This window comes from Nasonia vitripennis, assembly GCF_009193385.2.
Source record: "Nasonia vitripennis strain AsymCx chromosome 2 unlocalized genomic scaffold, Nvit_psr_1.1 chr2_random0010, whole genome shotgun sequence".
NCBI lineage: Eukaryota > Metazoa > Arthropoda > Insecta > Hymenoptera > Pteromalidae > Nasonia > Nasonia vitripennis.
In genome coordinates this window covers 151,727-169,142 of record NW_022279617.1, presented here as the reverse complement: position 1 = coordinate 169,142, position 17,416 = coordinate 151,727, and the positions used below count along the sequence as shown (strand labels likewise).

Genomic DNA, 17,416 nt, shown 5'->3' with positions numbered 1-17,416 from the left:
ACAGCAAATCTCTTAGGAAGATCTCCAACGAATTTCAAGATGTCTATCCTGATTATCCAACATCTTCACTGATTTGTAATACATGTAGAAAATCCTTTTACAAACTACATGATTTGTCATCTCCAAAGGTCAGTATGAGTGTTGATTTTGAATCAGAGACTGACTCACCTTCGGTTTCAAACACGGATGCACCTATGCAAGATGATCTTACAGTTATTTTAACTGGACTTAAAAACAAATTCCAATCCCTGCCGGAGAACGATCCATTACGTGTCAGTATTCTTACTATTTTGCCCGAACACTGGGCAATACGTAAAATTATGAACCAATTTGGTGTGTCTCACAGAATGGCTCGTAAAGCAAAACAGTTAAGAGAATCAGATGGAGTTTTGGCTTCTCCTGTTGCAAAACGTGGAAAAACATTACCTGCAGAAACTACTCAGAAAGTTGAAGATTTTTACGAAAATGATCTTAACAGCAGAATTATGCCAAATAAAAAAGATACCGTCAGTATTTATTTATATGGTGAACAAATAAAAGTGCAGAAAAGATTATTACTTACTGATATTAAGAACCTTCATAATCAATTTAAAGAATAGTTTCCTGAACATCCGATTGGGCTTACCAAGTTTGCGGAACTGAGACCAAAATGTTGTGTCTTTGCAGGATCCTCTGGTACACACAATGTATGTGTATGTACGATACACCAAAATTTCAAAGCGATGATTGACGCAGTAAATATAGAAAAAATCTCAAACAATATTCTGAAGAATTATAAAGATTGTTTGAATTTAGTTCTATGTGAGGATCCCAAACCAAGTTGTTATTTGAATGAATGCAAATTTTGTCCGGACATTCAAAAGTTTTCTAATTACGTTGAGAACATTATGGATGAGCACAATATTGATCAAGTAATCTTCAGCACGTGGCAATCAACCGATAGATACACTTTGATAAAACAATGCCTAACATCGCAAGAATTTATTGAAACTTTATGTTCTAGCCTAGAAAAGTTGATACCTCATCACTTCATCGATAAGGAACAATCAAAGTTTATTTCTGGGAAGAAAAATAATCTTTCAGATGAAGAGGTTCTTGCTCAATTGGATTTTGCTGAGAACTATGCTTTTACAGCCCAAGATACTGCACAGGCATTTCATTTTAATAATGATCAAAGTACGATTTTTCCTGCTGTTGTTTATTATAAATCGGAAGGCAAGCTAAAGCATTTTAGTACAGTATGTATGTCCGACTGTACTACTCGTGATGCCACTGCAGTATACGTAATGCAGCAAAAGCTTATACCTGAAATTCGCAAGGTTTGTCCCACAGTAAAAAAGGTAATATATGCTACTGATGGTGCTAAACAGCATTTTAAAAATCGTTATCGAGTTGGAGCGATAGTAAAGAGAGAAGCTAAAAGAGCGAGCTTACAAGCTGCAAAAAATAAAGCAATTCTAGATGTTAAAGCTCTTTATTCATGGGCTAATGGGCGATCATTCAATATAAAATTTTTCTTATACACCAAAAAAGATCACGAACAAGCTCGTCAATTCCTAACAAAGAAATTTAAAAACTGTCCACCTGTCACAAACATACAAATGGGGCATGGATTTATCCCAGAAAATAATGAAACGTTGAAAGTCATGCATTACTCAAATACCAATGAACCTAGGAACAGAGTAATTTATGATATCGGCGAAAGCCATTTATCACCAGTAAAAACTCCACGAACGAGGAGCCAGAATTGATAAGAGTGCACAAAATGTCATTAAAGATTGATTCATTTGGCTAAATTATATATTTTTTTCATCCACGCAGGCATATGCATATACACAGAACAATAGAAAAATGTAAGTGCAAAAACCGCAGACAGATAATTCTAAATCTAATAGACCGGAAAAATATAAGATTCATGTGCACAAATACTGATTCCGATAATACATTTATAACCATTTACCTCACAAACCCTCATATCGATACTTTAAATTGATCTAAAATCATTTGTTGCGGTAAAATTGGTTTAGTGGCGGTATAATGTCCGCCATTTTGGATCCACCATTTTAAATTTTGAAATGTCGAGGTCAAGCTAAGATTCAGTGACCCTGAAAACCCCCATATCGATACTTTAAACTGATCAAAAATCATTTGTTGCGGTAAAATGGGTTTGGTGGAGGTATAATGTCCACCATTTTGATTCCGCCATTTCGAATTTTGAAATGTCGAGGTTAAAATAAGATTCAGTGACCCTGAAAACCCCCATATCGATACTTTAAACTGATCAAAAATCATTTGTTGCGGTAAAATGGGTTTGGTGGAGGTATAATGTCCACCATTTTGATTCCGCATTAGAACATTTTTACTATTGTTTTTGTTGAATGTGCTATGAAAACGTGGGTTTCAGGCTCCATATTTTATGCGCCACATTGCATTTTAGAAAAGGCCAGAACTTTTTCAAAAGCCCTTGACCAGGCGATCATTTTGAGACCTCAAACGTCTTGTTAGGTTAACCCCAATTTTGGGTACACTGATGGTCCGGTTGACGTGAAACGTCCCATATATATGTCAATAACGTAAAGATTGAAAATAAGGCGGAAATAGCAAACACTTTGAATGACTATTTCTGTACAATAGGAGTAACATTAAGTAATCATATTGTCGCACCGGACGAAAATGAGGTAAAACTTACAATCAGTAATAATCAATCAATGTTCATCAGACCTATGAATGCGATAGAGATACATGAAGTAATATGCTCCATGAAAAAAAAAGCAGATGGAGTGGATGATATAAGTGTAGCTACCCTTCAAACTATAGCAGATTACATTCTTTCACCATTGGAATACATCTATAACTTATGCATTGAGAAATCAGTATGGCCTTCAGCCTTCAAGAGGGCTGAAGTTATACCTATGTATAAAGCTGGGGTTAAGACTCTGATGTCTAACTACCGGCCGATATCCCTCATTTCAAACATTGCGAAAATCCTTGAAAGAATAATTTTTATTAGGCTCTACAATTTTATGGAAATACATAATATAATATCAGACAAACAATTTGGTTTTGTTAGTAATAAAGGCACCACAGATTGTCTAAATTATATAACAAACTTAATTTACAACAATTTTGATAAAAGCAAACCTCTGATAACTGCTTTTTTAGACCTATCCAAAGGCTTTTGATATGGTAAACCACAAAATTCTGCTTAAAAAATTAGAACGATATGGTGTAAGAGGGACTGCTTTAGATTTGTTTATCAGCTATCTCGACAGTAGGAAACAAAGAGTAAAAATTCCTAATTGTATGAGTGAAGATAAAACCATAACAACTGGTGTTCCTCAAAGAACTATACTAGGACCGTTACTACTTATAATATACGTGAATGATACTGAGAGATATGCCAAATGATTCTATCCTGTCCTACGCTGATGACACCATCGTCATCTCGAGTGACGATACGTGGGCTAAGGCAGAGGAAAGGGTGAATGAATATTTAAAAATCGTAGCGAAATGGCTAGCAGTAAATAAATTGTCTTTAAATGTAGAGAAAACGGTTGTCGTGACATTTGGAAATTACTGTGATAGTGTGCCATTAACAGTTGATATAAAGCTAGATAGCAAATCATTAAAAAGAGTTGAATTCCATAAATATTTAGGATTAATCTTCGATTTTAATATGAAATGGGATAAACACGTTGATTATATTATAAAAAAACCAAATATTTGATCTTTATTTTTGCTAAAATTAAGACATCATGGACACTAAAACACTACTTACTGTTTACTACGCTTTCTTTCAAAGCATAATTAATTATGGAATAATTGCATGGGGCGGAGCTTATGAAAATTATTTGTAAAAGCAAATTTATAAAAGAAAAATACCCGCTAAACGTAAAACAATTATTTCTTTATCAATCAATCTTGTACCATCATAAAAATCTAAGACAAAAATATATTAACTCGACAAGCAAAACAAGAAACAAAGATATTCAAATACCTAAAATATCTAATACAATAGCTACAAATAATAGTTACTATGTAGCAATTAAAATTTTTAACAACTTAACAAGTGATCTGAAAGAATTATGTGGTAGTAAGCTAAAAGTTAAAATAAAACTCAAAGAATATATCAAAGAAAATGAATGCAATATATTATGGTAAAACTCTTAAATTACTAAGTACTAGTATTTTACAATTAACCAACGCAATGTAAGAGATCTCAAATAGATATTTTATGTAAATAAGTACTTGTGAAAGTTATAGTATAAAGTATATAGAAATGTATTATTAATAAGTATTTTGTTAAACATTGAAAAGTTTTATCATCGTTATTTGGATATTCAAATTCAAAACTTTATTCAATTGCGTGTATTTTTTGCAATGAATATTAGTAGCTAGAAAAGACAAATAAACACAATCATGAGTAACAATTTTTACAACAACAGTATGAAAGGCCTGGAAAGGTGGGGAGCACAACGAGTATGCAAAGTACATACTTGTTTTGTTTTTCTACTTTTCTTTCTTGTTTAGTTTTAGGTTAGTTTTTTACACTTTTCTTTATACCATTTCCTATGTACAGGTAATTTTATTTACCTCTATAGGATGCCTTCTAAAGGCATTGTAAGTGGTTTGATAAATAAATAAATATAGTTGTACTAAAAGGAGTAAATTTTATGTTTAAGAAAGACTATCAGAACTTTGTTAGACCCTTTTGGAGAATGCAAGGTAGTCAGTGAGTAAATATTCTCTTGCGAAGCAAGAGGAAACCAGTGAGCATGTGTCAAATCGATCATGGTTGACCTTAAAATAACTTGTCTCCAAGTCTTGGCAAGTTAAAAAATAAATAACAGCGTGTAGGTATGAGTAGGCACTTGATTTAAGTAAGTTACATCTCTAACTGGTGTAACTGGAGTAAGCAACATCTCTTATTGGAAAAATAACTCTGAAGGGCTTGAACTTCATAACCAGTGACAGATTAAATATCTACAAACTTCATGAATACTGAAATAATGAATAAATTTGGAAAAGATTTGGGGAGCGTGATGGGTGGTTCAGCCTTTATATTCTGGGATGGTTGGTGTTCCAACTATGCAACAAATCTTGCTGAGTGCACTAGACTGTTGTTTTCTATGACAAACACTTATTCATTACCAGGATAGCGAGCGTTGACACCTGGCAACATGTACTCTTCTAAGATAAGCACATACAATTGGGAATTCAGTTTCCCTTTAATCCTGACTAGATCACCTGCACCGTCCCCTGACACCCATGGCCAGAAAGACTTGCTGTGCCTACTATTGGTCATCTTTGGGAGGACATGGTTCCAATCGTACCTTGTTCCATCTGCTCTCCAAACTCCGACTGACCTGTAAACACAAATTTAATTGAAATAAAAAAAAAACTATTGGTCTACTGAAGCATGGTTACTGGAAATAAAAACAAACTGTTTTGCCAGAACAAAAGTGTGAAAAAAACTTCGTTCTCATTTGCACTAACTATACTCCAACAGACAAGTATAGCTTCTGCTTTCATTTAAATTTACAACCGAGCAATAGTCAGAGACAAAACGGATAAACTTAAGAACCATAATATAGAATAGCTTCAACAATAACTAACACTGTAAAAAGTCCCCGACTGATAGACACTAGTACTGCTGTCTGCTAGTACGCATTATATAGTTCACGATACTAATGATTTAGAGGTTAGGTATTTCGTGACGTCATGTATACACCAAAATCATACATCACGTACCGCGTAAATTTGAAATCGTAATCGGTTAGTAATTTTTAAATACCAATATAAAAAAGGCATACAAAGAAAACTAATTTGTTGTGCAACAAAAACAATAAACCTTTCTTACTATCCTTGCACGTGGAGAAGACTTTTTTGTCTACCGCAATTGTCCTTCTTCACTCAACTTGCGTGCAGTTAATATGCTGATTGCCATACGCAAGCCGCGTAATCAAATTTTCATTTCTGATGAAGCATTTGCTGGCCGATTTTCGATGTTTGATATACAGGCGCTTTTTAATGGATGTTCTGATAGTTTGCTCCGTAACGGGAAGATTCAGAGCTGCAGGCATTCTGGAGACGTGCTAATAAGGATTTTCCCGCAGAGCAGCAGCAACTCACGCTAAATCTTCATCGCTCAGGGCGTACCTACCACCGTTCTCCTTCCGCCTGTCATGAGCTAGATTTTCAGGGGTTTCCTTGTCGAATCTACGCGTCCAAGTCCTCACTGTCATTTCGAAGCAATTGAAATACTCTGCTATCTCCGCAAATGTTTCGCCTCTACTCCACAACTCTCACATTTGATGGAGATTGGAGTCAGTAGGGCGAAAGGGCATTTTAATATGGCAACAAAATCACACGATTATAAGACGTCCGCGTGCAATAAAGATCGAGATACGATACTAACACTGCGATTCGGCAAGTGAAAAAAAAAATGAATAGCTACCGCGACCCGCAACAAAACGCCGCGGACATCACACGTGCAATACTCTAGGAAAAACAGTAGAAAAGCAATTCCAAAAACCAAGTTTCGAGCAAATTAAAAAAAATGGATGTTCACTTAATATTATACATTTATTAAATCACATTATAACATGCTATTCAACCACTTTATACACAAACACTTTAAATAAATACTTTTATATAAACATCGGTAGATCACACATTTCTTTGAACAGCTTCCAATCAATGGGCTCCAACTTCTCCTACGTGATGTAGCCTCTCCTCAAGAATTTGCCGATTCGGCGATATTGCTGGACCAAGTACTCCCACATCATCCTTACCTCAGCTTCTGTAACACAGAAAACAAAAAAAAATTAAAATATTTGAAAATGTATTGAATTTTGTGCGAAAACATATTCGATTTTTTTCAATATTTACCTGTTATTGACGAAGTAAGGTTTTGATTCAGGTCCTCCGTGATGGCACGAAAAACGGCATTTCTGCCCTCGACGTCGATACCCAGACCAAAGACTGTCCTCAGGGCCATCTCTAAACGTCTGCCCATCAAAATTGGAAGAGCTTGTCGCAGCTCAAAGATGTTGTGGCCCTCCAAGGCCGGAATCGCAATTTGATATTCTGATATGCAATATTTATAATGTAAATATATGCAATATATTAACTATAAAAGTGCAATTTTAGAAGTGCGATATTTACTTACTACCAAAAAAAGAAAGAGCCATTACACCAAAAGGTTGAGAAGATCGATGTGCGAATTATCGAGTCGACTAGTCAACCACTATAAGCATATATGATGATTAGCGCGCATGCGTGGTCAAGAGACTCGCGGTAAGCTGAGAGGATCGTAGGCCGTACTTGAGCGGGCGATAGAGCGAGAGCGATCGCAGCGCCACAAGTGCTCCGAAATTACCAGTGTTTTTTAAACAACAGGACCCTTGTCAGCATCCTGTCATCATATTCAGGAATGTCAAATTCGATAAACTTGCGGAGTTGCTTGACTTCATCTACCAGGGTAAAGTTAACGTAGTGCAGGAGCAGCTACACAGTTTGATGACAACAGCTGATCTGTTGGCGGTACAGGGCCTTACAAATAGTTCCAACTTGCAACTTTTTGCTCTTTTACCACTAATCTGTTTTTGCTCTCATTACATGTAAGCTGTAAGGACCTCCAGAAGCTAGACTAGGACCAGGAGGCGTAGTGGGCCAAGTCTCTCCAGAAAATTCCCAGGCAGGAGATCTCCTGCTCGCAAGTCACCTACAATATCGCTAGCTCTATTTAAAAAAATTGCCTGTGCGCAGTGCCAGGCGCAAGTAAGCAATAAAATACATTTACAGGCAATTCTGGAAACCTGTGCCAAAGGAATAGACGAGCTAAAGGATATAGTGTAATGTTCAATGTCAATGGAAGGAAGAAAAATGTTGAAGAGAATCGGTGACCTAACTAAAAATCTGCATCCCAGAGTAAGTTTCATACCGACCATCACTCTGGATCACCCGATCGAGATTAGATTCACTACCGAGCGAGTGCAAAAACTAGGGCTCGGTTCTATTGATCCCTAAAAAGCGATCAAGGAACATGTTTGAAAAAACGTTTTTATAATTATATATGTGACATACGTTGAGCAAGAGTTCATATCAAAGAACATACTGTCATTAAAACGCATCCAGGCAATGAAACACCTGATTTCAGGTTAGATAAACGATTTTAAGAATTGAAGAATCATTTTGACAGTATAAAAATCTGGAAGCCATGGACTCGAAAGACCATTCTCACAAAAATTAGAAAGGCAGCGCACGTGTCTCCAATAGCTGGGATTCATAGCAGAGAAATGATTGTGCTTGTTCTATTATAATTTCTGGTGAATATGGAGCTATGGATAATGGATTGAATTTATTTATACTGGTTCTTGTAGAAGAGATGCATTAGGTAACTATGCTTATATATTACACGTATGGTGAATAATTATGAATTACGGCTATGATTTTTTTTTTTAGGTAATGAAGAAAATTGACACCAAACTTTAACTCGTGCAAAAAAAAAGGCTTGGCTCTAAATTGTAGAGCGAAATTTAATGATCAGGAAGAAGCTGCGGCAACTGATTGGCGTTCTGGTATACCATTGAGAGTAGTAAGAAACATTATCTTAATACCGTAAATATTCAGCAAGTGAAGACAATCAGCTCAATCATTTGTTTTTAACTTAAGATATAATATAAGCTCTTACATTGTAGATACAATGGTCTTTACAAAGTTGACATAGATGGAGTTCTTCTGTGCAATCTGCAGAAACTTTTATAAACACACTTGGAAAGGAGCTGCTCGAATAGGATTTTAAGAAAACTAGATACAATCAAGAAGATAAACTATAATGTTTGTTATCTCTTACAGAACCTGTCCATACTGGTCCAATCATTGCAAAGAATAATCTTGAAGAAGGTGAACATTTTTCCCTCTGTTATTACTAAATTGACAAATTCATCTTCTCATTCATTCTATTTTGCACATTTAGAGCGAAGACTTACTGTTACAAATAATAGTAGTACAAACGACAAACCAGCCAAATCTATAGACCTAGACAAATGGTTGGATTCTGTTCTAGATGATTGACTAATATTTAGTATAAATACATTTAACCTTACCCTGCTAAAACCTTAATTATCCCTGCTGACCCATTGTGGCACTCGGTGCAATGTTTTGTGAATTTTATCACTGTCCGTTGGATTCCAAGTGTACAAATGATTCTTTTGGGGTCAAATTCCAGGATGATACTTTGTACACCTGTAGTTTTAGTATAAATGCAGGGATTTTAATTTGAATTCTTAGAAATGGTTTGGCGATGAAAATACTGAATTTTTTCTTTTTTTTTTTTGCTTATTATGCCATCTTTTTATGTATAAAACATTTTTTTAACATTTAAATTAAAATCCCTGCATTTATATTAAAACTACAGGTGTACAAACTATCATCCTGGAATTTGACCCCAAAAGAATCATTTGTACACTTGGAATCCAACGGACAGTGATAAAATTCACAAAATATTGCACCGAGTGCCACAATGGGCCAGCTGAGATAATTAAGGTTTTTTAGCACGGTAAAGTTAAAGGTATTTATACTAAATATTAGTCTAAATAATTTCAAATGATTGACTTTAATTTTATCATTTTTACTTATAATTCTTTTTTTCAGGATTTAAAGGTATTATATCCCCTTAAGTAAAATTGGAAGAGATAAGAGTTAACATAATGTTACAAAAGAGAATTTTGTCAAATGTTGAGTCTTAATTGAATGCAAGAGGAAATTAGCTTTACTAAGCTGTCTTTGGAAATTTAATTTGGAAACGCATTTACAATGTCGATCCAGTTCAACTTAGGTTTAGAGTCCGTATTGTCAGGTGTGAAAATTCTGACGCTTGGCCTTGCCGCAAATGAGACTCGCTTTCTCGAAGCCTTGCTACCCTCGCCACGCGACTGAATCACATCAGTGTGCAGTTGATCGCTGTTTTGTGACTAACTGGAACTGATCTTAGTTGCTGCATGCGATCTCGGAATTCATCGTAGAATAGATGAACATTCGGTTCTTTGTTCGTGAAGAGTGCGAAGTCAGCAAGGATTTTCATTGCTTTGCCGGAGACTAAGTCGGCTGGACTTGCATCGTGTCTAAATGGATGCGTGTGTGCAGTCCTAGCATGACTGTAGGAAGTATTCGAATTCAATCCTGAAAATTTCCGTGGCACATGAAAGCTGTCTTGATGTCTCGGTGGAGGCGTTCACAATGCCGTCGGAAGCAGGATGGTATGAATTTGTGCGAGTCCTGTTTACTTCGAGGATTGACAGGAGTTCGGTGAACAATTTGAATTCAAACTGTGCACCCTGGTCCGAGGTGATCGTCGTTTGTGCGCCATAACGGCGAATCCAGTAGTCGTATAAAGCACGAGCTACAGTTACTGCAGTGGTATCAGCAATAGGAATTGCCTCAGTCCATCTCGTGTAACGATCGATGATACTGAGGAGATGAGTGTAGCCGTGACTATGGGGCAAAATGTCCTAGCGGGTCCAAGTGGACGTGTTCGAATCTAGCTTCTAGAACGATGAATGGCTTATACAAGAGTTTATTGTGCTTGGTAACTTTTGATTGTTGACAAGCGATGCACGTCTTGCACTAAGTATGCCATATCGTGACTCATGTTGGGCCACATTTATTGTTGGTGGATAAGTCGAGCTGTGACTTTAGCTTCAGGATGCGATGGTGAATATAAGTTGTTGAAAACTTCTTTTCTTAGCTTATTTGGAAGATAAGGACTAATTACATCTTCGTGGATGTCGCAGTAAAAAGCTGCGTGGTCGGTGCCCCACGTGAACTTGCAAAGCTTTAGCGGATGATCCACGTTCTCGAAAATCTCCTTGAGTTTCTCGTCCTTTTCCTGTTCTTCGCTTAGCTGTCTCTCGTTGAACAGTGTCGATAGCTTGTAGATGTGGATCAACAAGGAGGTTTGGATCGCTATAGTTGAAGAGTATGGGAGGTATGAGATAAATGATGTAGTTTTTATTCGAGACAGTGCGCGCAAAGTCATTGTCTTCTTTTGGGAGGTTGAGAATCTCTGTGTTAAAATGGGTGATGTATAATAATCTACGCTAGCGGACTGCTGGCATCTTGTCGTTGCTCTGCTGTAGAGCGCAGATCAGCGGTTTCTGATCTGTGATGATCTTTAATTCTGCGCCTTTGAGGTAGTGGTGAAAGTATCTGATGGCTTCATAAATAACCGTCTGCTCTCTGTCGTAGATGGCGTACTTCTTTTGCGCGGGGGAGAACTTCTGCAGACAGAATGCTAGCGGTTGTCAGGCGTTGCCCGAGCGTTACTAAACGTTTGCCCCTATGGCAGTGTCAGATGCGTCGGTGATGAGACGTATCTCTGCATTATTGTTTGGAAAAGCGTTGAAGGACAAGTTAACAAAGTTTGTGAGGCATTACGGAAGCCGAACGTCGTTACTGGGAATTTGTAGAGTCCAAAGGGCGTAATGATTGCCGTTTTGGGGGTATCTTCTGATATACTTGGTGTAAGTCCAACGCCGTGAGAATCTTTTTGTATCAAAATGTCATGCAGTCATGCATAAGAGGGATGGGGTAGCGGTCTGGGATCGTGGCCAAATTAAGTTTGCGGTAGTCACATGGACGCCATTCCCCGTCTTTCTTCATAACCATGTGTAATGGGCTTACCCACGTGCTATCCGAGGTGCGACAAATCCCCAGTTTGCACCATCTGCGAAACTCCTTCTTAGCAGCCTTGAGTTTGGCTAGAGATAGAGAACAAGCTCTTTGCGAGGCTGGATGGTCTTTCGTCAGTATGTGGTGAAATACACTTTCTTCTTTCGTCGATCTGAATTGATCAGGGCCAAAAACTTAAGGATATTTATGGAAAATGTGGGAATACTTGTGGTTCAGTGCCAAGAAAAGAAAGAAATTTGCACCGGCTCTACTGACCTGATGGAGGCAGAAGAGTGCGTAAGTTGTTTCCTATCTACCAGTCTCTTGAGCTTGAAATTCGGTAGTAGATGGTAATGTGATAGGAGATCAGCTCCTATGATTGAGTAGAGGATATCTGCAATAGTAAAATTTCACGAGAGTCTGTATGACAGACCTACATCTAATTTGCGATGTGCGATACCATAGACGTCGATGGTACAGCCATTAACCGCGTAGGGCTTGAGATCAATTGGCTTACTTTGCCAGTTGGGTGGCTTTGTAATTATCAAGATGTCTGCGCCCGTGTTTATTAGAACGATTTCATTTAAGAGAGTGTCTCTAGTGTAGAGACGTTCGGTGAATTTGTACCGGCTGTCAGTCTTCTCGACAGCGGGGTTGTCTAATTATCCTGATTTTCTGAGTAATCGGGTTTTTTTATCTTGCAGTTGTCTCTAGGTGCTTTTTTCCAGTTGCACGGCAAGAAACAGTGTTTTGCTTCTGATCCAAACACCTTTGTGCCAGCAACAACTTTACTTTTTTTTCTATCGATCTCTGGATTGTGATCTGGCTGGCGTGAAATCGCGTCTATTCCTTGAATTTTTGCGAGACTTGTTCCACTTCTCCTGCCCTGTTATTTGATCCAGTTTGACTGTGATTTCTGGAGCGCAGCTATGAGCTGGTCCATTGTTGACCTTCCTTGAAGATTGTACTTATAGAAGGGCCAGTACTGCAAGCGTGTGGTGCTTGCGAAGGCGGAGGCATTGTATTGCTGGCCGGGTGACGGATTTCCCAGGGTTAATGCTGCGTTTGGAAACCTGTTTCTGTGGTAGGTTGTAAAGGTGGAAGTATGCCTGGCACAGTAGACGGCTGGAAGGAATGTCCCGTCGCTGAGATATCAGCCATGGCGCTGTGCAACCACTAGGGGTAACTGTAAAAGTCAGTGCTAGCAGTTGTCGTTGTTGTAGATAACAGCCTTGCAGATACCAAACTAAACCAAAAGCGTTGTCTGTGTGATTGAATTGTTGGTTGCGTCCAGCTGTCATAGAGTTCTCAGTTGGAAAACTGTAGGTCGGCAGTGCTTTAAACAGCGTATTTGTCACTGAGTTAGAGGGTTGACCTTGGTCAAAACCACCGTAGACTATGTTTCACAAACCAAAGATTAGAAACGATGACGTGCTTGGGGGTATTGCCAAGCTAGTAGTCGTTATTGTTGGAAAAATTTGCCTTGATTAGTTTCCATTCCTTGTCTTAATCTAACTATTGGTTTCTTTTTGTTGATTTCTGTTCGGTGTGCGCGTTAGCGACATTTTGTTTTCCCTTGCGCATCTCAAGTTTTAATTACTATTTGTCTAGGCACTGTATCTTGCTCATGAACAGCAAGGTGCAGTGCATATACACACACAGTCTGATCTGCAATGTAAACCTAATTATTATTTTCTCGCTAAAATTTTGTTTTATTCGTTCTATACAGTAAAGGGAACAAGGAGACTGAACATAGGGTAAACTGTGAGTACGAGTAAGAAACATAGGGATCTATATCTATCCACCGAAAAAAAGGGTCAGGCCCAAAGACGGCAATGAAAGATTACGTCCCTTTGCATGAAAAAAATACTCCTTGAAACTTTCTACATTTTAATAATAATTGAATATTACAAAAAGTGCTACAGATTTATTTATACTGTGGAATAAGCTGATGAAGACTAAATTTAAGTGAACAAAATCGGACAGTATTTGCACTTATATTTTATAATAAATTTTAAAAAATAACGGAAGCAAAATCAGCAATTATTAACCAATTTTTTTCATTTAAAATTCGTTATTAACTATTTATACGAAAAAATTACGAATTATTATTACATTTTATTTATTACTTGTACTTGATATTGTCTAATTTTAAGTATTCTGTCGTAAAGAAAAAAACTAACCCTTCGCTGTGGGCCATTGAGCCTGACCTTTTTTTCTACCCTATTTTTGGACTCCTTTTGCTCTTGTCCTGCAACTCAAAGAGGAAGAGTGGGAAATGAGCAAGAATTAAGGGAGGAAAATTTGTTCTCTCCCACACTAATACGCGTTTCCTATGTTTCTCACTCGCGCTCACGGGTTCCCCGTGTCCAGTCTCCTTGTTCTCCTTACTGTATAGTATTAGTAGTGTACCTGAATTTTTTCAGATATTCAAATTGTTGTTAGTTAAAGTTGTGCAGAACGAAATATGATAATTTTAGTATCTACATAGGTTTTAGAATAGGTTCCTTAGAACTATTTAAAAATAACAAAATGATATAACCTTTAAATAGTGATTCAAATACATATTTTACGCATAGTATGATGGATTTTTGAATTGGCATTTATACAAAAAATTAAAATTGTCATACTATAATGTTCCCTTACAAATATAATAATGTGCAGAGATCTGTGCATAGATCTCTGCTGAGATTTCTGTACAGATCTCTGCACAAAATTTGGACCGTATCCTTTTAATTTCCAGAATACTCTTAAAAGCAAAAAATATAATATAGTAAGTGCGTATATGGGTGTTACTATCTGGATGATAACAAAAAATTCTGGTTATGAACTCCAAAATTTTCATTTTTTAATATATTGATTTAAACAAAAAACTTTTAATAACTTGTAAAATAATAATTTTGGAGTTCACAACTAGAGTTTTTTTTTTATCTAGATAGTAACGCCCATGTAGGTACTCGTTATATATTTTTTTTTTTTTTGCTTTTAAGAATATTCTGGAAATCAAAAGGATGCGGTCCAAATTTTGTGCAGAGATCAGTGCAGAGATCTGTGCAGAAATCTCTGCAGAGATCTATGCACAGATCTCCTTAATAGTTGTTGTAATATAGTAAGTATCATAATCTTGATATATTCCTAGAGCGAGCGTATTGCGAAATATTACTACACAAACTAAATACGACTATGTACTCTCTCTCTCTCTCTCTCTCTCTCTCTCTCTCTCTCTCTCTCTCTCTCTTTCTCTGCAACTTGTGGCTATGACCACTTTCAAGTTCAATAGACTCAATATATTATTTAACCTCACAATGTTATTATTTATCTACCCTCAAAAATATTATTTAAAAAAGTGTTCTGAAAATAATCAACAAAAATTGTTTAAACACTTTAAAAAGTAACAAATTTTATGTTAATATCCAGACAACTTTTTTGAATAATCTTTTTTTGTAAAACCCTAGGCTCATCTGGAAACTATATGTGTTTGAAAGCATATCTATTAGTATAAAACTGCCCTTCGAAGCCCAAACCTTAAGTAAGTCTGTGGTAGCTGGAAAATGGAAAATCTGAATTTTGGCCTTCGAAGAAATGTCATTCCTGATAATATGGCACATATGAACATTGTTTTATGATTCTTACATTATACCTGAATATATTTAATAGTTCAATTTATTTTTTAAAACAATTTAGGGAAAATATAAACAAAAAATTGAATTTTTTTATTTTTCGACAATTTTAGGTGTATCCGTCCCCGTAAATTAATAAAATATACGCACAGTGACGAAGATAAAGCCATTAGGTACTAAACAATAAAAAGTTTTATGAAAATTAATTAAGATTTAAGTGTGATGCAAGTGGATTGAAGTCGGCATGTAAAACACGTAGTTAAGTGCTATTACAGAGCACGTGGCAAATTTAGAGGTTAAGCACATGTTTTTGTGGTCTAAGGCAGAAGTGAATTCAGAACAATATTCAGATATTAAAAAGAAGCCGTTTGGAAAAAGAATATAAGAAATCCGATTTATTCTTTAGTACAATGATCTTCTTGAGTTCTTTCAAGAATATTTTTCTAAAGTATACGCAAATATATTAAAAGGAAATCGAAATGGCAAAACAAGCGAAAGTTGAAGACATTCTAATACCAGTATTTGATGGTGCAAACTACACAAGCTGGAAAATAAGATAAATGATCCTACTAGAATATAAAGAGCGCAAAGACCCAACAGTCAGAGCAATCACTTAAGAAGACAAAAAGGACAAAGCCTAATGGAATAAAATGGATCTCAGTTAGAGTATGTTAGTTAATGCGCAACGGCTCCTGAGATGATACAAAAGTTTGACAAAATGTATTTATCACAATCTACAGTCCTTCAAATAATATGCAGAAACAAAATTGAGGAAATCAAGTTGAACAATTATAAATCAGTTGAAGATTTTTTGTGGAATTTGAAAAAGTTAAAAACGAGTTTAAAGCACTTGGTGGAAGATTAGAAGAAATAAAAAATTGAGATATCTAATCAGAGCATTGCCGCCAAACTATAGCTTCATTGGAGATTTTATAGATGTTGTACCAGAAGATTAAAGAGCAGTAGACTATGTGAAGTCTTAGATCAAGGAGAAAAATATAACGCAACCAAAGTGTGATAATAAAACAAATGTCAGTACTTTTGTGGTACGAACTAAAGGAAAATGTTACAGGTCTGGAGAAACCGTTCACTACGAAAGTGAATGCACGAGACAGCAGCAGAGCAACTGGGGACGAGGTACTTACTCCAGTCACGGTCAACGAGGTCACCAACGAGGCTTCAACAGAGGCGACTACCGAGGCCGTCAACGAGGCAAAGGGCAAGGTCAACCCAGGGGCGAATCTTCAGGTAAACAACAGGGCGATCACTCATCCAAAGCATGGCTGACACAGATCTGCAATCCAGAGGTAAATCAGGTAACTGCGTTATAAAATAGTAGCAAAAATTTAGGACAAATAAATTGAATTCTTGATAGTTGTTGTACTGACCACATTATAAATAATGATAAATTCTTTGATAAATTCATATGTTTAAAAGCCTATTGAAATAAAATTACTAGAGGGTAAAAATTTGAAAGCAACAAAAATTGAAACTTTAAAGTTATATCTCAAAAATTATTACAATGAAAAACAAGTTGACGTAAAAAATGTTTATTATGTTATGACAAAATATATTGAGTATATCTAAAGTCACAGAAAATTATACAGTAGTAGCAAAAAAATGATGATGCCAAAATTTACAATAAATATAGAGAATTAATAGCAGTTGCAAATAAAAAATATAATCTATACTTAATGAAAAGTTTTGTAGTACAAAAGAGTACTAAATCAATGTAAGTTAATTCGGTCAAATTAACAGACAAAGAAAAATGGCATAGGGCACTTAGTCATGTAAATTTTCAATATTTGTCGAAACTAGTAAATAATAAATTAGTTGAAGGCTTGTCAGAAAAAATTGAAAGTACTGAAATGAAATGTGCAAATTGCAAAGGAAAATGTAAAATGTACTGTTCGAAAATAATAAAACAAAAACTACCGAAATACTAAAACTCATTCATACAGATTTAAATAATCCACATAGAAAATTGGTTATGGTGGAGAGAAATATTTCGTGACATTTGTTGAAGATTATAGTAAGTGTACTAGAATGTTTTGCATTAAAAATAAATCAGAAACTGCCAGTTGTCTGTAAGAATTTGTAAACTTAGCAGAGAATGAATTCAA

The 17,416-nt window shown here is 36.1% G+C and overlaps 1 protein-coding gene across 13 annotated transcripts in view; it reads right to left on the bottom strand.

The window, feature by feature from the left end:
• The window catches only part of LOC100118460 (tyrosine decarboxylase), a 486,598-nt gene that overhangs the window by 429,747 nt on the left and 39,435 nt on the right, over nucleotides 1-17,416 (bottom strand). For 2 of the 13 annotated variants that reach the window (XM_032601610.1, XM_032601609.1), the window contains exon 3: nucleotides 5,152-5,366. The exons of 10 other annotated variants lie outside the window; for them this stretch is intronic. The gene's annotated coding sequence lies outside the window, so the exon portion shown is untranslated. Of the gene's footprint in view, nucleotides 1-5,151; nucleotides 6,803-6,891; nucleotides 9,139-17,416 lie in introns of those variants that run through there. One more of the 13 variants, XM_032601608.1, reaches the window with a different exon arrangement.